Raw genomic sequence first — 25,516 nt, forward strand, 5'->3', positions numbered from 1 at the left:
TGTTACACTCTGACTATCTCAATCTATACTTACAACTTTTTTTAACAATCTAATACCTAAACACAATATCTATAATTGTACTATTTTATTTTTTGCATGAATGGTTTCCATGCGGTCCACTTTTGTAGTTGAGTGTGCCACAACAAAATATCTCTTGCTCATCTAACTATGATCTGAATTTAAACATGAATGCAAAAAATTACAGATATAACCATAAATACTACTATGCAACATAAATAAGAGTTCATTTCATTAATATCAAATATTGAAATATGCTTACAAACAGAATGGAAATAAGACTAACTCGGGCGATGGTAGCTTATCGTTGAGAAGAGATGTGATCGCTACATGCCTCCAAAAACCTAACCCTAGGAGATGAAACACCAAACTATAGGCCCCGTTGGGTTAAATTGGTACATCAACTTCCCGAGGTCATAACTTTGGCATAGGATCTTCATTTGATGCATATGATACCTAGTTCAAAATATCTATCCGAGGACTACAACTGATGATAACGAATGTTGAGTTGCATTTTAATATTCCACACTGCTAGTTTTCCCAAACAACATTGTTTAGGGCCTCAAAATGGCTCTGGAAGTTCAAGAGTCAAAAAATTGCCAAAAATAGTAAACTGTGCTACAATTAAGGAAACTGAAAAACTGAAAGGAACAATGGTGGGGTTCCAAGTGGAATAGGTAGGTGGAAACCAATATCAACCTAGGTCATTCCTCCCCCTTAGGAAGCAATGGTCCCCATTGCGTTGTGTTCCTCCATGAGATGAGGAAACTTTTGTTGAACTTGGTCCCTAGTGAGCCACTTACCCTGGTGAAGGAGTTGGCCTGATTTAACAACTCCATATAGTTGGATTCTTTTCTATCAGGTATTCTTGATCTGTGTGTCAATGATCCAATTAGTTGTGGCTTTTTCCATGCAGTCTGGATTTAACTCTGTAGGTGTGAACTATTTTGCAATTCTGCAATGTCTGATGTGTCCAGTTGGTAAGTATGGTCAAAGGCAATCCACATTGAACACTGGGTGCAGGCCAAGGAATGGGGGGAATGATGAGCTCAAATGCATTGTCTCCCATAGCCTTGGTAAGAGTGTAAGTACCATATCGGACTGCTCTGAGCTTCCGATAGGTTCTAGTAAGGTGTTCCTTATGAAAATGCAACCAAACTTTGTCGCCCACCTGAAACTTGTGTGGCACTTGATGTTGATCATGTCGCTTCTTGTAATTGGCATTTGATTTCTCCAGATTGTCATGGACCTATTGGTGGATGTGCTAAATGTGCTCAAACTGGACATGAGCCGAATCTGCCTGAGTAGCTGCAAATGGTATGGCCACATCAATGGGACATAGTGGTTGGGATCCTAAGCCCACATGAAAAGGGTTGTGGCCAGACGAGTTGTGGAGAACCTGGTTATAGCTGTGTTGGACATAGGGGAGGATCTCATCCCATGTGCGTGGATGATTTGAGTTGTACATGTGCATAATGTGTATGATCATCCTGTTGATGACCTATGTCTGGCCCTCAATTTGGGGATGGAAAGTTGTGGACCTAGTGAGCTTGGTGTCCAACATCGACTAGAGACTTGACCAAGATGTACTAAGGAAACTACAATCCCAATCTAAGATGATAGACTATTGGATCCCAAAGTGTACCCACACTCATTGAAAGGAGTTTAATAATGGCTTTTGTTGTGATATTCATCTTGCAGGCCACCATAATGGCCATCTTCGAGAATGTATCAACAACCAACAAAAAACAGTCATTTCCATGCTTAGTAGAAGGAAGGCCCAACATGTAACCCATGGATATGGATTCCCAAGGTCGACTAGGGGTAAGAAGTATAGTATAGAGCCCTTGGTTCTTGATGGTCGGTTTGGCAATGGTGCAGCCAATGCATGCTCTGGTGTACTTCCCAATATCCTATCGAATATTTTGCCAATAGAAATACTTTTGCAGCATTGACACTGTTTTCTTGACCCTAAAATGCCCAGTGACCCAACTATAGTGCACTTCACAAATCATCTTGGCACACTCGCTTCAAGGAACACAAATGTGTCTCAAGTGGCATAACAGTGAATCTTAGAGCTTAAAATATGGAACTTGTTGACCCTCTAAGAACATCTAGTATGTGTTGCCGAATTATGGGTCACCTTTGTAGAGAAGTGGCTAATCAGAAGTCTCATTCCCATAAGAGTTGAGAACGATGGTTAACGCCATGATCGGTGGTCAATTGAGCCAGTCTGAGACATTATTAGTGTTTCCCTTCGTGTACTTGATATTCAAATGGAATTTTTGAAGGTATGTGGACCACTTCTGATGGAAATCATTCTGTAACTTCCCTTGCATCTGTATAAGCTACAGGGGTCAGTGGTCTGTGTGGATGACCGTTCTCTTCCCCAAAATGTAATGCTTCCATTGTCGGAAGGCCTTCACAATGGAATACATCTCTGTGTCATAAGTGGGATACTTTTGGACTGTGTCTGAAAGTGTCTCACTATGATATGCCACTGGATGCCCCAGTTGAGTAAGGACTACTCTAATAGAATATTCAAAGGCACATGTCTCGATCTCAAATGGTTTTTGTGAGTATGGTAATGTGAGCACTAGTGCAGAGCAGAGGCGATGTTTCAAATCTCTGAACACATTCTATTGAGATGCATACCAAAATAATTTTTCTTTCACTCCTCCCTTGGTGACTTGACTCAAGGGCCAAGTGATATGAGAGGACCCCAACATGAACCTACAGTAGAAATTGGCAAGACCCAGAAAGTTACGGAGCTCTCTCAGAGTGGTTGGGGATAAACAATCTTGAATGACGTGGATCTTGGTTGGATCCACATGAACCCCCATTCATTAATAATGTATCCTAGATACTGAACCTGGGCCATGCCAAAAGTGTATTTCTCCAAATTGGCACACAGCCTATGTTGCCACAGTGTTTGGAGAACCTATCATATGTGGTGGAGGTGCTCTTCCCAACTCTATCTGAAGATCAGGATGTAATCCAAGTATACCACTACAAATGAGTTGGTGAATGGTCACAATATGTCATCCATTAGCCTCATGAAGGTTGCAGGAGCATTTTTAACCTGAAAGGCATAACCATCCATTTGAGAAGGCCCTCCTTGGCTTTGAAGGTAGTCTTCTGTTGAGCGATAAAAGGTGTATTCTTAACTCCTAATTATCTTCACATTAATTTTCAACCCAGGTACGACTTTTTATTTCAAGAGTGTACTCAGTATGAGGCAGCTATTTACTCAAGAGTAATGTTATGAAAGATGTAGTATAGTGTTCTAAATGTAAGAATAAATGGATACTTGAAAATCAACAACATAAACTCAAATGCTCTAAAATCCAACTATTCACTCAGCGAACATCAATAGAGGATATAGTAGCAATAACTCATTCCTCTAGAGATTGATGCACTTGAAATCAAACTGGAACAAGACAATCAATCTAGGAACAAGGAAGCAATAACCAATGTTATCTACAGTTGACAGTCCTGCTTTAAAGAAATTAAAAGGAAATAGAAATTGAACTAAAGCTGCCATTGAAAGTAAACTAGGAAAACTCTTTAAAAGAAAACTCTTTGCAATTAACCAACAAAAATGAACAACAACGTAAATGGACAGCAAACTATAATTAAAAGAATTAAAAGATGAATCATATTTAATAAATCTGAACAACAAACTCTAATTAATGGAATCGAATAACCAATCCTATTGAACAACAATCTGTAATGAATATCAATCAAACGGAACAGCAAGTGGAATGAAACCATAATTGGAATAGAACAACGAAGCTCTATTAAGGCATTAACAAGATAAATTATACAATGTTGAGATTCTTGTTAAATAATAAAAGAACAACAATTCGATTCATTAATATAACACACTGATATCAAAGAAATTAAACAGCAAACCGATTAACTTGAAAACTGTAATAAAAGTAAATATGAACTATCTCACAACAATAATGAAAAGGTAGATATACAAACAACGGATTGATCCACCAAGGCAGGGCCCTCAACCACCGGTGAAACGCCGCTGAGCTACTGCAGAACTAAGAAGTTAAACGGCAACACGTTCTTGTATTAATCATGCATATCAGCATTTACAAATAGTCGATCTCTGTTTAATCAATGAGATTCGATGAGGAATTTTATAATTGCAACAAGAAATCTCTCCATCTCTCAGCCATCCTTCATCCATGAATTCATCATTTTCCTCCTCTGATCTCTATTCTGATTTAAATACATACGGAGAAAAGAGCAGTTACAACTGTGATGATTACAATATGATCATTATTACAAAATTGGATTGTTTCTAACCAATTGATCAACAAGAAAATATATTTCCATCCTTCTTTCAACAAGAGAAAGGCGAATTTGGCTTTGCAGCTGAGATTTGGAGGACGACCGCAACAACATGTCTGAGAAAATTATGATCAAGGAACCCTGCGTTTCTCTCAATACAAGCCAAATTTTTGCAAACCATTATTTGTTAAAGTTAATTTGGTCCATTTTGGACAAAACCCATGTTCTGGATTTTTCAGATTCTTTTTCATTTTCCCAGAATCTCAACCGCGAAACTGTCACTTCTTATTCCAACGAATTTTTGAGTTGGAATATTTGATGATGATTTGGAGATCAAATCTATAATCTGACAAATATCTTGGAGGCTAAAATGGTGAGTGATGTTACAAAATATATTAATAAACTATCATTGATAAAATCATGCATAATCATCAATTTATTAAAAATAAAGGAGAAGAAATAATATTCATCCATAAGAGCATAAATCATTATAAAATGGATTTATATAATAAATTATAATAAATAACATGATAAAGAAGAGTAAAAATGAATGAAATAAGTATTAAAAAGTGGCCGTATTCACGGCCCAACATACCCCCACACTGAATATATTGCATGTCCTCATGCAAAAAAACTAAATATATTGCATGTCTTCATGCAACCCAGAGACAAAACCCATGTGTTAACCAAGCAATAAACAAATTGTTCATCCCAGCTCATGAAATTGATGGAACAAATGAATTCTTCCTCAAATAATGAATATTAAATTTTAGCAATGTTGATGAAGGCGTAACAATTTGTACATTGACATTCAACTTATGTGTATATGAAGTTGCAGTAAAATATGATATAAGTAACAGCAACTTCATTAACCATTTTCTCAAAAACTACAAACCAAATTTTGTTGAAATATTGCAAGTAAATTTATAATATATGAATGCTTCTATGATCCAAAAATCAGATCGTTTTGATGGACGGATAATGAGATATAAACAAAATGGATGTAGGTGATAATGCATGATTTCCGAAATATTACGAACTAATATAACTTGAAATTGTCTGGGTTTGTATATTTTAATGATATATCTGTGTTTTCCATAAATCACAAGAATTGAGATCATAGTTTTAAAATTATTATGGAAATCAATTTCTGCACTGTGTAAAAATGAAATTATATGCCTTACATTAGGAAGAAAATAGAAAACATCCATCATGCATAGCAATTCCTCCCCCTCTCTGAAGAATTACCATGCCCTCATGCAATGCTAGAAAAAAAAATTGAGGTGGTTGCTACCATCTATTGAATTTTATGCTTGGTGTAAAACAACATGGAATAAGGGAGGGGTTGAGAATGAATAAGAATAGCAATGGATGATAAAAAAATATGAATGATATGGTCATAAGAAAGAAATGAATGAAAGAAATACTCTCCCAAACTGAAAGATGATATGCTGTTGAAAAATGGGAAGTGGTAAAGAAGTCAAATAAATGATGATAAATAATGATCAATTGATTTTCATGAAATTCTCCTAAATTTGTAATAAATTAGAAAATTATGCTATTTTACCTCCGAGAAAAAAAATGTAGAATGACATGTATGGACTGACATTTGTTGAAGCTGATGTAGACAGAGTTGGTGTTGAAAGTGATGCAAAAGGTGCAATCCAGGCAAGCACATCATGTCTGAAGAATTGTTCACGTTCGCAAGTTGCTCGAGCCTCTTTTATTATTTGCAATCATATGGTCATGCTGCGAATAGAGTTCTCCCCCCCCCCCCCCAATACTTGTTGTTCTCCTGTAAACAGATCACTATTTTGCATACAATGTTCTTGAATCTACAGTGTTAGTTTTGAATAGCAACAGATAAGATGCATGCAAAAATTTCAATCAGAAAAATGTTTGTTTATATGTAATACTAATATTTTGTCAAATCAACAAATTATGGCTGAGTGCAGTAATTATATGCCATGCTATCCCATAATGCATACATTCCCCCTCCAATTGGAAAAGAGATTCCATGACCATAAAGGCTATGAAAGGTGTTATGCTGGCGGCAAGGCAAGGGAATGAACAATACAGAAGTAAATGAAGCAGAGTACACATATCAATGATAGGACGGCGAGAGTTATGGTTATAATGAGAGCAGAGTGTGTAAAGATAGTTATGAATAAGAGATGGTATGCTTTGAATTGATGATAAGTTATGCAAAAACTAAAAAGGACAAAAATATGCCAAAAATATGCTTTGCTGACAGTGTTCTAGCTAAAAATGATGCAATTGATCTGAAAATAATTTCTCATGCGTAAAGGTTCAAAACAGGAAATTTTTTTTTAAGAAATAACTTCTCTAATAAAAATAAAAAAATAAGAAAAGGGTATTATAGTAATAATTTATGATAAGATATAACTTCAATACCATAAGCAGAGCCTCTGCTGCCAGCAGGCATCCATAGTCTCGGCAGGGTTGCTTTTTAACCCATATGAGTCAAGATCCTCAATTTATAAATGGAGAGTTCCAGTGATGTTCTACAGAAGAGATCATTGTGCTGGCATGGTAACCAGATAACCACACTGCCATTCACTGGGATGTAACAAAAGTGATCAGGCCGGCTCGTGATGAGACCTCCTATTCCAAGGATAATTTGGCTATCCAATGGATCATAACCCTGGTGTGGTGGCCATAATGGGAATGTCACTTTGTTACAACCTTATGAACATGGTAGGCTGGCTCGTAATGAGACCCCCTATTCTCCATCTGCAAACAAAATTTTGTTGTTATTATACATTTTTATGATAAAAAGAGGGAGGCTCAGTACTCCTTAAGAGCAGGGATGGTGGAAGAAGTTGAACATGTCAATAGAAAAAAATATACCCATAATCTCATTTATTACAGAGAGAGAAGATTATAACCAGGAAGGGTGGAACCAGCATAGTATTAAGATGATCAATCAATATCATGTTCAACAGAAAACAATGCAGTAAAGTGGTATATAAATAATTGTGTCTCTTTTGAAAAGAATCTATCATCAAGGAGTTGTCCTGTTAAAGATCATAACGTGAAAGATATTAACTCGCTTCAATAGAATCCATAATTCTTGTCCTCATAAAAGTAGTGTACTTCATGCCATGAAAGGGAATCAATAAAATGTGGTTGAGATGAACTAGGAATAATCCCACAAGAGGAAGGAAGGGTTGCTCTCAAAAATGCTTCCAAATTGTTTCTCTTTTGAAGGAACAACAAAAACACTCAAAAAAGTATTGTTCCTTGTAGGGAACAGCAAAGAAAATGCATACCAAAAAGAAAAAATGCACACGAAAAGGTGTTGTTCCCTGTATGAAACAACAAAAAATGCATGTGAAAAAGTGTTGTTCCCTAAGAGGAACAACAAAAAATGAGAAAATGTTGTTCCTTTGAAAGGAACAACAAAAATACGAAAGCGTTGTTCCTTCGGAAAGGAACAGCAAAAACACAGAAGTGCAGAACTGTTGTTCCTTCGGAAAGAAACAGCAAAAATGTGAAAATGTTGTGAACATCAAAAAATGTGAAAATGTAGAAGTGTTGTTCCTTCAGAAAGGAACAACAAAAATATGAAAGTGCAGAAGTGTTGTTCGTTTGAAAAGGAACAACAAAAATGTGAAAGTGTAGAAGTGTTGTTCCTTCGGAAAGGAACAGAAAAAATGTGAAAGTGCAGAAGTGTTATTCCTTTAAAAAGGAACAGCAAAAACATGAAAGTGCAGAAGTGTTTTTCCTTTAAAAGGAACAACAAAAACGTGGAAGTGAAGAAGTGTTGTTCTTTTCAATAAGGAACAAAAAAACGTGAAAGTGCAGAAGTGTTGTTCTTTTCGGAAACGAACAGAAAAAACGTGAAAGTGCAGAAGTGTTGTTCCTTTCGGAAAGGAACAACAAAAATGCAGAAGTTTTGTTCCTTTGAAAAGGAACAACAAAAGTGCGAAAGTGTTGTTTCTTTGAAAAGGAACAGCAGAATGCAGAAGTGTTGTTCCTTTGAAAAGGAACAACAAAAGTGTGAAAGTGTTGTTCCTTCGGAAAGGAACAACAAAAATGCACAATCATAAAATGCAAGCACACAAAAAATGAATTGGTTGTTCACTGCATTGATGCTGAGGATGGGTTACAATTTGAAGGAAGCAACACCTAAAACACAAAATATAAGAGAAATCAGAAAAGAAACAACATTTTATTTATAAACAATATGTAAATAAATAAATTAAATTACAATAGCTATGATATTATGTAAAAAAAATGATCTCTTTGAAAAATGTGTTGGCAGTAGTGACATGACATGAATCTTCAAATAGAAATAAATTCTAAATTTCTTCTATTATGAATCCGCTAGTTAATAAGTTGGATGAAATTCCCTTGCTTCATTAAAATTTCTTTCAAGAATCACTCGTCCATAAATTGACCTTCTTTATTCTCCTAGGACCTGCAAAAAAACGAGTGTCTACCTTCAATAAAACATTAAATCATAGAGAAAGAGAAGTGATCGGGCTTCCATAATCCAAGAATTATGCAAAAAAACAACAAGTAATTACTTTTTATAACAAATCCACAAAGAAAATACAAAGTAAAATTCATTTGTCACTTGCAGAAGAGCAGTGGCCAATCATGCTAACCTACAATGTTTTAATAAAAAATTCTTTGTTTTTCGTCCAAATTAAGTGATTCCAAAGCCAGATCAGAGATAACTCAAAGGTATATCTCCAATAGAAACAGGTTTTAAAAATTTAATGATATGATATGTCAATTTTACTTAGAACAACCTGCATAAGAGAGTCATTTTCGATTTCCCCATTTAAAGTAATAGTGGATATTTTAAGCATAGATTTTTCGTTTGATGATGGATTCGAATGATTCAAATTCGAGGTGAAATTAGATTCATTTATTTATCTTTTATAGAAACATGTTTTGAAGGCAAGAAGAATTGATAGGTCAAATACTCTAAGGAACAGCCTGAAAGACAGAGTTTTAAGAGTGATGATTTACGATAGATAGTTAGTATTTTGATCATAACTTCCCCATACAATATCGAAAATGAGTGATTTCAACTTCCTTGTAAACTAGATTCATAGGGGAATCTACCATAGAAACATATTTTAAAAATTCAATCATTTAGGCCTTCAAAAATGGACTGTCCCAACTCTATTCCTGAGCTGCCTACTGGACACCTTGTCACTGTTTTGGTTCTAAATTTCTTGTTTCAAATCCAAATTGAGTTATTCAAATTGGGTTGGAAAATATACATCAAGGGCTACTTAGGATAGAAATAGATTTTAAAAATATTTTCATTTTGTCCCTCAAAACATGACTGTCCCGACTGTGTTTTCAGAAATTCCATCAAGCCCACAAGCCAAAAAATATGATATTCAAGCATTTTTTCCAAATTGGTGATAAAAATGAAAATGAGTGTTTGTAGAACTATTATTTCCATTATAATTCATCTACATACACAAATGAATTAAAAAAATTATCACCGATGTTGATTTCCATAGCATGTTGCAACAAAAAACAACTAGTTTTACATACAAAACAAAATGCATTTATTTATGTCCTTATTTATTTTAATTTTTTACACTAATCTATTTTGATTTGAAAAATTAATATGACTACGTATAAGAGTACTTCCAATGGAACCATTTTTGAAATAAGGCTTCATGTATGCACATACCCAAATTTGAAAAATGCATATTAATGAATATTAGGGTATGAGAAGCCAACTTCCCTTGAAAAGATGGTGTCAAAAATTGTTGAAGTATGGAGTGATGTTGCAAACAAGTGATGGAGTGAAACCAATCTTCATTATATCCTTTAATTTCTTGATTTCCCATAGCCATCATACCATGAAGTTCTTGAGCTTTTAAAATGACTTGCTGATGCATACTAAAAGAAACCTCATTTTCTTCCATAGCTTCTACAATTTTTGAATTTGAAACATTCTGAATCTCATTGTAAGTTTTCTCCATTGGTGCATGTGATATAGAATGGGTGGGAAGGGTGGCTAAATTTTGCAGTTCAACACTGTAAGCATGTTGTACTAGTTTATTGTGGTGAGGGTGTGGAATTAGTTGAGTAGGAAATTGTGTACGGAATGGAGCATTTTGATGATGTAGATGATTGGGTTGAGTGGATGATTTTGATATGCAAGCAGGATGTTGTGGAAGAGCTGGTGAAGAATATGGAGAATGTGTTTGTGCTACAAGATAAGGGAGAGTAGTCATGCAATCATAAGATGAACCATGCCAAATTTGTAGACAAGATTAGTGGTGATTATATTGAGATTGACATGGTTTCCCTAACACATTAGTATTCCATAATGGATTATGCAAGTAAGAGAATGGAGAAGAAGTGTTTTGAACCATACATGTAGCCCATGATTTCCATGGTTTTGACCTTGTTGCAGCTTCCTCATCTCTTTGATATGATACTTCATTCCTAGATAAGGAAGAACAACTCTCTATGAGATGCTCCTTTCGGTCATGAAGGCAAAACACTTCATCAAATTCTTGATTTTTATGAACCTGTAAAACATCCAATTTTAAATTTAGAGAGTTAATAAAATCAATTTTAAATTTTCCAAATAAAACTTTGATTTCAGCTCTTATGTCTCCTATTCTTGTAGCAGATTTGGAAAAGAAAGAACAAACATCTCTAGAATTCTTACCAGCCTTGGAGATTCCTCTTGAGTACCTTATGCACAATTCACAAAAATCATCATATGACAACTGAAAAACATCACATTTTCCTATCAGATTTAAGAGTTCTAAAAATTCATCTTTGATTCCTTTAAGAATGAGTTCTTTTAAGATCTCTTTTTCCAAATACTTATGCTTTGATTTTTGAAGGTTATATTGAAATCGATCTACATAGTCCTCCAAGCTTTCATCTTCCCCTTGTATCATATCGAAAATATCTTCATTGGCTTTTTAATAGTCTTGGTACTTCTTCAAGAATATGTCCTTCATGTCCTCCCATGTTTGGATGCAGTTCCCACCTAGGCTCATGAACTATCGGAGAGCTTCTCCTTTTAGAGTAAGAGGAAACACTTTCAACCTTTGAACATTAGTACAATAATCATAACCTCTACAAAGTATTTCAAACTCAAATAAAAATGTATCCAGGTCTTCATTTGTTAAACCATGAAAATTTGGTAGAGAAGATGGGGGAATTATGTGCATTTGTGTCACTCCTCCTAGATCTTTGATATGGAATTCGAAAGTAGAAATGTGAGTCATTTCTTACCATAATAGAAGATGTTCTTCATGTGTTTCTTCGAAGCTCCTTATTCAAATTTTCCTGTCAATCAGTTAGTGAAATGGGTGGTGCTTACATCACCACTTAAGTGAAATCATGAGATTTGTTTTTTAAAATTTCTATTTTTTTTTAGTCGTCACACTAAAATTCAAACATCCATTTCTACCCTAAGTTCTTTAACAATCCTGCTGGAAAGCGAGCGAGGGAGCAGGGCTTTTACATGTTCATGTCCGTAGGTTCTTACCTTCTGTTTTTAATACCCAATTGTTTCCTAACAGGCACTCATCAGATGCACACTACTCTTTAAAAATGGCTACACTCTCCCCACCAACGGCGCCAAAATGTTGAACGATAAAAGGTGTCTTTTTAACTCCTAATTATCTTCACATTAATTTTCAACCCAGGGACGACTTTTTATTTCAAGAGTGTACTCAGTCTGAGGCAGCTATTTACTCAAGAGTAATGTTATGAAAGATGTAGTACATTGTTCTAAATGTAAGAATAAATGGATACTTGAAAATCAACAACATAAACTCAAATGCTCTGAAATCCAACTATTCACTCAGAAACATCAATAGAGGATACAGTAGCAATAACTCATTCCTCTAGAGATTGATGCAATTGAAATCAAACTGGAACAATACAATCAATCTGGGAATGAGGAAGCAATAACCAATGTTCTCTACAATTGACAGTCCTACTTTAAAGCAATTAAAAGGAAATATAAATCGAACTAAAGTTGCTATTGAAAGTAAACTAGGAAAACTCTTTAAAGGAAAACTCTTTGCAATTGATCAACAGAAATGAATAACAACGTAAATGGACAACAAACTGTAATTAAAGGAATTAAACAACGAATCCTATTTAATAAATTTGAACAACAAACTCTAACTAATGGAATCGAATAACCAATCCTATTGAACAACAATCTATAATTAATATCAATCAAACGGAACAACAAGTGGAATGAAACCATAATTGAAATAGAACAGTGAAACTCTATTAAGGCATTAACAAGATAAATTATACAGTGTTGATATTCTTGTTAAATAATAAAAGAACAACAACGCGATTCGTTAATATAACACACTGATATCAAAGCAATTAAACAACAAACCGATTAACTTGCAAACTGTAATAAAAGCAAATATGAACTATCTCACAACAATAATGAAAAGGTAGAGATACAAACAACGGATTGATCGACCAAGGCCGGGCCCTCAACCACCGGTGAAACGCCGTTGAGCTACTGCAGAACTAAGAAGTTAAACGACAACACATTCTTGTATTAATCATGCATAGCAGCATTTACAAATAGTCGATCTCTATTTAATCAATGAGATTCGATGAGGAATTGTATAATTACAACAAGAAATCTCTCCATCTCTCAGCGATCCTTCATCCATGAATTCATCATTTTCCTTCTCTAATCTCTATTCTGATTTAAATACACAGAGAGCAGAGAGCAGTTACAACTGTGATGATTACAATATGATCATTATTACAAAATTGGAATGTTTCTAACCAATTGATCAACAAGAAAATATATTTCCATCCATATTTCAACAAGATTAAGGCGAATTTGGCTTTGCAGTTGAGATTTGGAGGACAGCCGTAACAACAAGTCTGAGAAAATTTTGTTCAAGGAACCCTGTGTTTCTCTAAATAAAATCTGAATTTGGGTAAACCATTCCTTATTAAATTTAATTTGGTCCGTTCTAGACAAAACCCATGTTCCGGATTTTCCAGATTCTTCTTCATTTGCCCAAAATCTCAACCGCAAAACTGTCACTTCTTATTTCAGGGAATTTCTGAGTTGGAATAGTTGATGATGATTTGGAGATCAAATCTATAATCTGAAAAATATCTTGGAGGCTAAAATGGTGAGTGATGTTACAAAATATATTAATAAACTATCATTGATAAAATCATGCATAATCATCAATTTATTAAAAATAAAGGAGAAGAAATAATATTCATCCATAAGAGCATAAATCATTATAAAATGGATTTATATAATAAATGACATGATAAAGAAGAGTAAAAATGGATGAAATAAGTATTCAAAAGTGGTCATATTCACGGCCCAACATCTTCCACAGATCAAAGGGTTCGATTGGTATGTGGTGATATCTTAACTTCAAGTTGATCCTGCTAGAATATTTGGCCCCCTTGAGTTGGTCCATAAGGTTATCAATCCGTGGGATTGCGTACCTATTCCAAATAGTGATCTTGTTCAACACCTAATAATCAATATAGAGTCTCCAAGTCCCATCCTTCTTTTGTACCAACACGATCGGGCTCCCACAGGGAGATGAACTTGGTCGGATGTGACCTTTCTACAGCAGCCCCTGAATATGCATCTTGATTTCATCATTCTCCAAAATAGAGCATCTATACATTGGTCCATTAGGCAACGGTGCACTTGGGGTCAGATCAATGGAGTGCTTGACCTGATAGTGCAGAGGTACCCCTGCGGGGGAGGTGAAGATGTCCTTTTACTCCTCCACGACCTTGTCCATATATTGTTTTCGTGCAGAGAGGTCCTGTCTAGAGGTCATGGCCACCATCTTCTTATTTCCCTAAGGGTGTATCATGAGGAAAACAAATTCCCTGGTTTTGGAAATGAGCTTATTGCATTGTTCTGCAGTAACCAGAGAGATGGTGGTAGGTGGTGCTCCCTCCGTTATCTTGTACATCTTATTTCCCAAGGTAACAATAACAATGCGAGACCTTGACTGATACACATCATTTCTCTTCCACAAGTATCGTTGGCCTAATAATACATCAAAAACATCAATAGTAGCAAGGTCACATAATACCTCATCTGTGAAGGGCTTGATGTTGTATGGAAAGTGAGACTATTGGTTGATGCGATTATCTCATCCTTGGTGAAGCCACCCGATGGTGTATGGTTGTGGGTGTCTTATGGTCAGTAAGCCTAGGTGCTTCATGATCTCTACTAAAATGAGGTTCTATTGGCTCCCATTATTGACAATGAAATGTAGTGGGGAACCCTTTACCCACATCTAGGTGTGGAAGAGGTGCTCCTCATCCTATGGATCTTCAGATTCCTCCTTCTAAATATTTGTGGTGGCAACAATGGTGTTGGGCTCCGCATTGATAATCTGCTTCCTTTTGTCATTCCCCTTGTCAGGTTCTGACTCAGAGTTGAAACATGCATATGATTCAGAAACCTTCAGCTCGGGCACCAACGAGTACTTGGCCTGACACTCACTTGTGTTGTGAGTGGAGCTCTTATGGAACTCACACCACTTTCTTATGTCCTTCTTTAGATTTGTGGTGTTTTTATTTGCTTGTGGATTTGTAAGGTTTTCCTGGGTTGTCCTGCCTTAGCTTTGTCCTTTTTTATGGGGTTTGGGAGCACCTTTCCCTTGCTTTAGATTCACAGATCCAAAGTCTCTCTTTTTCTGTTTAAGCTTCTACTCAATCTTGACATTGTTTCAGTATGTCGTGCCAAGCGAGGAGATGTCCAAGAACTCCATCTCAACCGAGATGTACCTGTGTAGTCAGATGTGGTACTTGAGTACCAAATGTTTCTAGACTCCTTGATACCCAACTTCGTGTAAAGGGCATGAAAAACATTGGAAAACTCTGGCACGTCTTGGTCCCTTCCTTGCAGCATGGTCCACTTTATGTATTTATCCTCATAGCTCTTGACAAGGTAGTACTACTCCTTGATGGTGTCCTGGAATGAATTCCAAGTGGGTTTGGTTGAAAACAGTGAGGGTGTACTTTCATCCTTCTACTCACAGTAGGTTTCCCACCAGTCCTTGACTTGGGGACATCTTTGAGAAGAGAAAAAGTAATGTTTTCCTGGCTGAAAAATTCATGGATAGAAAAATATCCTTCTGGCATATTTAACCGTTTATCTACGGTGCCTGCATTTATTTGGACCTCAGATATGGCAATGTAAAAGTTTTCTTGTAACTTAAAAGTAGTGGCACCTCTAGAGTGGCTATTGGATGTAGATGCGCTGCCGGTGGGAAATCGTTGAAGGATCTGGGAAAAGTTATCCATCATTGCATTCTTTTGTTTCTCGAGGACCTCCTAGAGCAATATTTTGATATGATCTCCTGCTCCCTCATCTTTCTTTTCTTCGCCCATGGGAGGTCGTCGGCATTTGTGAGGCTAATCTTGCAAAGGTTTGACCAGTTCAAGCCCTAACTCCTTCTATCTTAACCTTGTTGGGGACATGTAAAAAAAACAGAGAAAGAGCAGACCGCTCTGATACCACTGATCCAAATTTAAACAGGAACGCAAAAAATTACAGATATAACCATTAATACAAAGATGTAGCAGAAATAACACTTCATCTCATTAATCTCAAATACTGAAATATGCTTACAAGCAAAATGGAAATAGGACAAGCTCGGGCGATGGTAGTTTATCTCTAAGAAGAGATGTGGTGGCTACATGCCTCTGAACTATGTTACAATGAGGCTTGACAACCTATTTGTTATTGAGAAGCAATGGAAAATGCCAAACATCCAAAAACCTAACCTTAGGAGATGAAATGCCAAACTATGGGGCCCATTGGGGTAAATAGGTACATCAACTTCCCAGGGTCATAACTTTAGCATATGATCTCCATTTGACACATATGATACTTCGTTGGAAAGATCTATCTGAGGACTACAAATGCTAATAGCGAATATCAAGTTGAAAAATTGTATTCAAATCCTATGGTTTTCCCAAAAATATGTTTTTTAGGGCCTCAAAACGGCTCTCGAAGTTCAGTACCTGAAAAACTGCCAAAAATAGTAAACTTTGCTACAATTAAGGAAACTAAAAAACTGAAAGAAACAATGGTGGGGGTCCAAGTGGAATAGGTATGTGGCCACCAATATCCACCTGGATCATTCCTCCCCCCTTAGGAAGAAATGGTCCCCATTATGTTGAGTTCCTCCATTAGATTAGGAAACTTCTATTGAACTTGGTCCTTGGTGAGCGACTTGCCCTAGTGAAGGAGTTGGCCTACTTTGACAACTTGATATAGTTGGATTCTTTGTTTTCAGGTGTTCTTGATATGTATGTCCATGATCTAATCATTTGTGGCTTGTTCCATGCAGTCAGGATTTAACTCTGCATGTGTGAACTGTTTTGCAATGTTGGATGTGTCCAACAATGGTGGTAAGTATGGTCGAAGGCGGTCCACATTGAACACAGGGTGCAAGCACAAGAATGGGGGAATGCTAAGTTCAAATGCATTGTATCCCACAACCTTGGTAATGGTGTAAGGGCTATATTAGAGTGGTATGAGTTTCTGATAGGCTCCGGTAAGGTGTTCCTTCTGCAAATACAACTAGATTTGGTTGCCCACTGGAAACTGGTAAGGCACCCAATGTTGATCATGTCGTTGCTTATACTTGGAATTTGATTTTTCTAGAAGGTCATGGACATATTGGAAAATGTGTTGAATATTCTCAATGGAGTTGCTTTCCTTGTCGACTTTGGACTTGACATGAGCCGAATCTACCTGAGTAGTTGCAAATGGTATGGCCACATCAATGGGACATAGTGGCTAGAATCCCAAGCCCACCTGAAAAGGGTTGTGGCCAGTCGAACTATGGAGAGCCCGATTATAGCTGTGTTGGGCATAGGAGAGGCTCTCATCCCATTTGAGTTATACATGCACAAAATGTGTACAATCATCATGTTGACGACCTTTGTCTCGCCATCAGTTTGGGGATGGAAAGTTGTGGACTTAGTGAGCTTGGTGTCCAACATCAACTAGAGATTGGATCAAAGTGTTATGAGGAACTTGTGATCCCGATTTGAGATGACAGGTTGTGGGATCCCAAAGTGTGTCCACACTCGTTAACAGAAGAGTTTAGTAGTGGCTTCTATTGTGATATTCTTCTTGTAGGTTTCCATAATGACCATCTTCGAGAATCTATCGACGACCACAAAAACACAGTGGTTGTCATGCTTAGTAGAAGGAAGACCCAACATGTAATCCATGGAGATGGATTCCCAAGGTCGACTAAGGTTAGGTAGCAGAGTATAGAGGCATTACATTTTGATGGTCAGTTTGGAAATGGCATAGGCAGAGTAGGATCTAATGTACTTCCCGACATCCTGTCAAATATTCAGCCAATAGAAATAATTCTGCAGTACTGGCACTTTTTTCTCGACCCAAAAATGCTCAGCAACTCGACTGTAGTGTGCTTCCAAAATCATCTTTGCACGCTCTATTAAAGGAACACAAAGGTGTGCTAGGTGGCATAACAATTCATCTTGAAGGTGAAAATATGGAAATTGTTTACCCTCCAAGTGTGTGCGGTATGTGTGGCCGAATTCTAGATTGCCTTTGTAGAGAAGAGCTCAATCAGAAGCCTTGTTCCCATAAGGGTTGAGCACGTTGGTTAATGCCATGATCGATGGTTGGCTGAGGTAGTCTGAGATATTATTGGTGCTTCCATTCTTGTACTTGATATTCAAATACAACTATTGCAGTTATGTGGACCACTTTTGATGGAAATCATTCTACAACTTCCCTTACATCTATATGAGATGCAGGGGTCGGTGGTCTGTGTGGATGACTGTTTCCTTCCCCAAAATGTAATGTTTCCATTGTCGGTAGGACTGCACAATGGAATACATCTCTTTTTCATAAGTGGGATACTTCCAAACTTTTTCTGAAAGTGTCTTACTGTGATATGCCACTAGATGCCCCTGGTGAGTAAGGATTGCCCCAACAAAATAGTCATAGGCATATGTCTCGATCTCAAATGGTCGTTGCGAGTATGGTAATGTGAGCACTTGTGAAGAATAGAGGCGATATTTCAAATTTCCAAATGCCTTCTATTGAGATGCATACCAAAATAAGTTTTCTTTTGCTCCTCCCTTAGTGACTTGACTCAAGGGCCGAGTGATATGAGAGGACCCCAACACGAACCTGCGGTAGAAATTGGCAAGACCCAAAAAGTTGTGGATCTCTGTCAGAGTGGTTGGGGCTAACCAATCCCGAATGAGTTGGATCTTGGCTAGATCCACATGTACCCTTTTTCATTAATAATGTATCCCAGATACGAAACCTAGGTTATGCCAAAAGTTAATTTCTCCAAATTGGCACACAGCTTGTGTTGCCACAATATTTGGAGAGCCTATTGGATGTGGTGGAGGTGCTCTTCCCAACTCTATCTGAAGATGAGGATGTCATCCAAGTATACCACTACAAATGAGTTGGTGAATGGCCACAATATGTCATCCATCAGCCTCATGAAGGTTGCAAGAGAATTGGTTAACCCGAAAGGAACAACCAACCATTCAAAAAGGCCCTCCTTGACTTTGAAGGCAGTCTTCCACACATCGGAGGGTTTGATTGGTACATGGTGATTTCCGAACTTCAAGTCGATCTTATTAAAATATTTGGCACCCTTGAGTTGGTCAAGAAGGTCATTAATCCATGGGATTGGGTACCTACTCTGGACAATGATCTTGTTCAGTGCCCGATAGTCAATACAGAGTCTCCAAGTCCCAACCTTCTTCTATACCAACACGATCAGGCTCCCATAGGGAGATGAATTTGGTCAGATGTGACCTTCCTGCACTAACTCCTCAATCTTCCTCTTGATTTCATCATTCTTGAAAACAAAGCATTGATACATTGGTCCATTAGGCAACAGTGCACCTAGGGTCAAATCGATGGAGTGCTTGACCTGATAGTCCAGAGGCACCCCTCTGGGGGAGGTGAAGATGTCCTCTTACTCCTCCTCGACCTTGTCCATCTATTTTTGTCATGCGGAGGGGACCTATCTAGAGGTCATGAACATCGTCTTCTTCTTTCCCTAAGGGTGTATCATCAGGAAAAAAAAAATCTTGGTTTTGGAAATGAGCTTATTGCATTTTTCTGCACTAACCAATGAGATAGAAGTAGGTGGTGCGACCTCCAATATCCTGTACAAATTATTTCCAAAGGTAACAATAAAAACGTGAGACCTTGACTCATACACAACATATCACTTCCACAAGTATGGTTGGCCTAACACTACATCACAAACATCAAGAGCAACAACGTCACATAATACCTCATTCATGAAGGGCTTGATGTTGTATGGAAGGCGAGACTGCTATCTGACATGATTATCTCATCCTTGGTGAAGCACCCGATGGTGAATGTTGTGGGTGTCCTATGGTTGGCAGGCCCAGGTGCTTCATGATATCTGCTAAAATGAGTTTCTATTGGCTCCCACTGTCGACAATGAACTGTAGTGGGGAACCCTTTACTCACATCTAGGAGTGGAAGAGGTGCTCCTCCTCCTCTGGATCTTCAGTTTCCTCCTTCTTAATATTCATGGTGGAAATGATGGCTTTGGGATCTACATTGATAATCTACTTCCTTTTGTCATTCCCCCTGTCAGGTTCTGACTCAGAGTCAGAACATGCATCTGATTTAGAAACCTTCAGCTCAAGCACCAATTATTGCTTGGCCTAACACTCACTTGCGTTGTGAGTGGAGCTCTGATGGAACTCACACCACTTTCTGGTGTCCTTCTTTGGCTTCACAGTGTTTTTCTTTGCTTGCATCTTTTGCGGGTTGTCCTGGGTCGTCCCGCCTTGGCTTTGTCCTTTGTTTTGCGTTTGTGGGCACCTTTCCCTTGCTTCAGATTCACATATCCAAAGTCTCTCTTTTTATGTTTAAGCTTCTTCTCAATCTTGACAATGTATCAGTATGTCATGCCGAGCGAGGAGATGTCCAGGAACTCCATATCATCCAGGATGTACCTGTGTAGGCAGTCATGGTACTTGAGTACCAAATGTTTCTCAAAATCATTGATACCCAACTTCATGTGAAGGGTATGAAAAACATTGGTAAACTCTAGCACATCTTGGTCCCTTCCCTGCTACAGCGTCGTCCACTATATGTATTTATCCTCATAGCTCTCGATAGGGTAGTACTGCTCCTTGATGGCATCCCAAAACGAATTACAAGTGGGTGCGGCTGAAAACAGTAAGGGCGTAATTTTATCCTTTTTCTCACAGTAGGTTTCCCACTAGTCCCTGACGTTGGTGGCAACTTTGAGAAGAGAAAAACTAATATTTTCCTGGCTGGAAAAATCTCGAACAAAAAGATATCCTTCTAGCGGATTTAGCCATTTATCTACGGTGTCTACATCTATTTGGCCCTCAAATATGGGAATGTCAAAGTTTACTTGTACCTTAAAAGGAGTGGTGCCTCTAGAGTGGTTGTTGGATGTGGATGCGTTGTCGGTGGGCAACTGTTGAAGGATCTGGGAAAATTTATCTATCATCGCATTCCTTTGTTTCTCGAAGGCCTCCTCGAGCAATATTTTGATAGGATCTCCTGATCCCTCTTCTTTCTTTTCTTCCCCCACGGGAAGTCGTCGGGATTTGTGAGGCCATACTTGCAAAGGTTCGACCAGTTCAAGCCCTAACTCCTTATATACTGACCTCGTTGGGGACATGCAAAGAAAAAGAAAGAAAGAGTGGACCACTCTAATACCACTGATCATAATTTAAACAAGAATGAAAAAAATTACATATATAACCATAAATACAAAGGTGAAACAGAAATAACACTTCATTTCATTAATATCAAATACTGAAATATGCTTACAAATAGGATGGAAATAAGACTAGCTTGGGCATTGGTATCTTATCTATGAGAAGATACGTGGCAGTTACATGCCTCTGAACTGTGTTACAATGAGGACTGAGGGCTTATTTTTTATTTAGAAGCAATGGAAAACCCCAAACATCCAAAAGCATAACCCTAGGAGATGAAACGCCAAACTATGGGCCCCATTGGAGTAAATTGGTACATCAACTTCCTAGGGTCGTAACCTTGGCCTATGATCTCCATTTCATGCGTATGATACCTCATTATAAATATTTATCCGATGACTACAACTAATGATAGTGAATACCAAGGTGAAAAGCTGTATTTTATGCATGTGGTTTTCCTAAAAAAACGTTGTTTAGGGCCTCAAAATGGCTCTGGAAGTTCAATACCCGAAAAATTGCCAAAAATAGTAAATTGTGCTACAATTAAGGAAACTGAAAAAATGAAAGAAACAATGGTGGAGGTCCAAGTGGAATAGCCGGTGGCCACCAATACCCACCTGGATCATTCCTACCCTCTTAGGAAGAAATGGTCCCCATTGCATTGAGTTCCTCCATGAGATGAGGAAACTTTTGTTGAACTTGGTCCGTGGTGAGCCACTTGCCCTGGTAAAGGAGTTGGCCTACTTTCACAACTTGATATAGTTGGATTCTTTGTTTTCAGGTGTTCTTGATTTGTGTCTCCATGATTTGATCAGTTGTGGCTTGTTCCATGCAGTCTGGATTTAACTCTATAGGTGTGAACTATTCTACAACTTCTGATGTGTCCAACAATGGTGTAAGTATGGTCGAAGGTGGTCCACATTGAACACTAGGTGCAGGCACAAGAATGGGGCAATGCTGAGATCAAATTCATTGTCTCCCACAACCTTGGTAATGGTGTAAGGACCTTATCAGAGTGGTATGAGTTTCTAATGGTATCCGGTAAGGCATTCCTTCTACAAATACAACCAGACTCTGTTGCCCACCTGAAACTTGTGTGGCACTCGATGTTGATCATGTCATTTCTTGTACTTGGCATTTGATTTCTCTAGAATGTCATGGACCTGTTGGAAGATGTGTTGAATATTCTTAATGAAGTTGTTTACCTTGTTGGCTTCGGATTCGACATGAGATGAATCTGCTTGAGTAGCTGTAAATGGTATGGCCACTTCAATGGGGCATGGTGGCTGGAATCCCAAGCCCAACTAAAAATGGTTGTGACCAATCGAGCTGTGGAGAGCCCGCTTATAGCTCTGTTGGACATAAGGGAGGCTCTTATCTAATGTGCGTGGATGCTTTGTGTTGTAAATGCGCAGAATGTGTATGCTCATCCTATTGATGACCTCTATCTGGCCATCATTTTAGGGATGGAAAGATGTGGACTAGTGACCTAGGTGTCAAATCGACCAGAAAATGGACCAAAATGTACTGAGGAACCTGTTATCCTGATATGAGATGATAGATTATGGTATCCCAAAGTCTACCCACACTTGTTCAAAGAAGAGTTTAGCAGTGGCTTCTGCTGTGATATTCTTCTTGTAAGCTGCCATAATGGCCATCTTCGAGAATCTACTGATGACCACAAAAACAGAGTCATTTCCATGCTTATTAGAAGGAAGGCCAGACATGTAATCCATGGATATGGATTCCCAAGGTCGACTAGGGGAAGGAAGCAGAGTATAGAGGCCTTACTTCTTGATGGTCGATTTGGCAATGGCATAGGTAGTGCAGGATCTAATGTACTTCCCAACATCCTATCGAAGATTCAGCCAATAGAAATACTTCTACAGTACTACCATTGTTTTCTCGACCCCAAAATTCCTAGTGACTTGACTGTAGTGCGCTTCCAAGATCATCTTGGCATGCTCGCTTGAAGGAACACAAAGGTTTCCCAGGTGGCATAACAGTGCACCTTGGACGTGAAAATCTAGAAATTCCTTACCCTCAAGAGCGTATGGTATGTGTGACTGAATTCTAGGTCACCTTTGCAGAGAAGTGGCCAATCAAAAGTCTTATGCCCATAAGAGTTGAGCACGGTGGTTAATGACATGATCGGTGGTGAGCAGAGGTAGTGTGTAACATTATTGGTGTTTCCCTCACTATATTTGATATTTAAATGGAATTGTTACAGGTATGTGGACCACTTTTGTGGAAATAATTTAGAAACTTCCCTTTCATCTGTATGAACTGCAGGGGTTGGTGTTCTATGTGGATGACCTTTTCCTTCCCAAAAATGTAATTCTTCCATTGTCGGTAGGCCTGCACAATGGAATACATATCTTTGTCATAAGTGGGATAATTCCATATTGTTTCTAAAAGTGTCTCACTGTGATATGTTGTTGGATGCCCCTGTTGAGTAAGGACTGCCCCAATAGCATAGTTAGAGGCATCTGTCTTGATCTCAAATTGTTGTTGCAAGTTTGGTAATGTGAGCACTTGGTGCAAATCAAAGGTGATGTTTCAACTCTGTGAATGCCTTTTGTTGAGATGAAGACCAAAATAATTTTTCTTTCACTCCTCCCTTGGTGACTTGACTCAAGGGCAAAGTGATATGAGAGAACCCCAACACGAACCTGCGGTAGAAATTGGCAAGATGCAGAAAGTTTCAGAGCTCTGTTAGAGTGGTTGGGGCTGACCAATCCTGAATGACTTGGTTCTTGGCTCAATCCACATGCACGCCCATTCATTAATAATGTATCCTATATACTAAACCTGGGTCATGCCAAAAGTCCATTTCTCCAAATTAGCACATAACTTGTGTTTCTGCAATGTTTGTAGAACCTATCGAATGTAGTGGACGTGCTCTTTCCAACTCTGGCTGAAGATCAGGATGTCATCCAAGTATACCACTACAAATCAGTTGGTGAATGGTGGCAAGATGTCATCCATCCACCTCACAAAGGTTGTTGGAGAATTTGTCAACATGAAAGGCATAACCAACCATTCGAAAAGACCCTACTTGGATTTGAAGGCAGTCTTCCACAAATCAAAGGGTTCGATTGGTAACTAGTGATATCCGAACTTCAAGTCGATCTTTCTAACATATTTTACCCCCTTGAGTCGGTCCAAAGGTCATCGATCCATGGGATTAGGTACCTATTCTGGACAGTGATCTTGTTTAGTGTTCGATAGTCAATACAAAGTCTCCAAGTCCCATCCTTCTTCTATACCAACACGATCGAGCTCCCACAAGGTGATGAACTCAGTCGGATGTGACCTTTCTACAACAGCTCTTGAATCTGCCTCTTGATTTCATCATTATCTATACTAGAGCATCGATATATTGGTCCATTGGGAAACGATGCACCTAGGGTTAGATCGATGGAGTGCTTGACCTGACAGTGCAGAGGAACCCTTATGGGGGAGGTGAAGATTTCCTCATACTCCTCCACAACCTTGTCCATCTGTTGTTGTGGCATAAAGCAGTCCTATCTGGAGGTTTCCGCCACCATCTTCCTCTTTCCCTAAGGGTCTATCATCAGGAAAACAAATTTCCTGGTTTTGTAAATGAGCTTACTGCATTGTTTTGCAGTAACCAAAGAGATGGCAATAGGCAGTGCTACCTCTGGTATCTTGTACAACTTATTTCCCAAGGTAACAATGAGAGCACAAGGCCTTGAATCATACACAACATGTCACTTCCACAAGTATGGTTGGCCTAATAATACATCACAAACATCAAGAGGAGAAAGTCACATAATACCTCATCCGTGAAAGGCTTGATGTTGTATGGAAGGCAACACTACTAGCCGACGTGAAGATCTCATCCTTAGGGAAGTCGCCCGATGGTGTATGGTTGTGGGTGTGTTGTCGTCGATAAGCCCAACCGCTTCATGACCTATGCTAAAATGAGGTTCTTTTGGCTCCCGCTGTCGACAATGAACTGTAGTGGGAAACCCTTTACCCACATATGGGAGTGGAAGAGGCGCTCCTCCTCCTATGGATCTTTCAGTTCCTCCTTCTGAATCTTTGAGGTGGCAACAGTGGCGTTGGGCTCCACAAAGATAATCTGATTCCATTTTTCGTTCCCGTGTCAGAAAATGCATTTGATTTAGAAACCTTCAGCTCGGCCACTAGTGACTACTTGGCCCGACACTCACTTCTGTTGTGTGTGGAGCTCTTATGGAACTCACACCACTTTCTCGTGTCCTTCTTTGGATTCACAGTGTTTTTCTTTGCTTATGGCTTTGGTGGGTTATCCTGGGCAGCTCCGCATTGGCTTTGTCCTTTGTTCTGCGGTTTGGGGGCACCTTTCCCTTACTTCAGATTCATAGATGCAAAGTCTATCTTTTTTGTTTAAGCTTCTGCTCGATCTTAACAGTGTATCGGT

Source organism: Pinus tabuliformis, chromosome 6, assembly GCF_031772625.1.
Source record: "Pinus tabuliformis cultivar Carrire ecotype Pingquan chromosome 6, CPIR1, whole genome shotgun sequence".
Classification (NCBI taxonomy): domain Eukaryota; kingdom Viridiplantae; phylum Streptophyta; class Pinopsida; order Pinales; family Pinaceae; genus Pinus; species Pinus tabuliformis.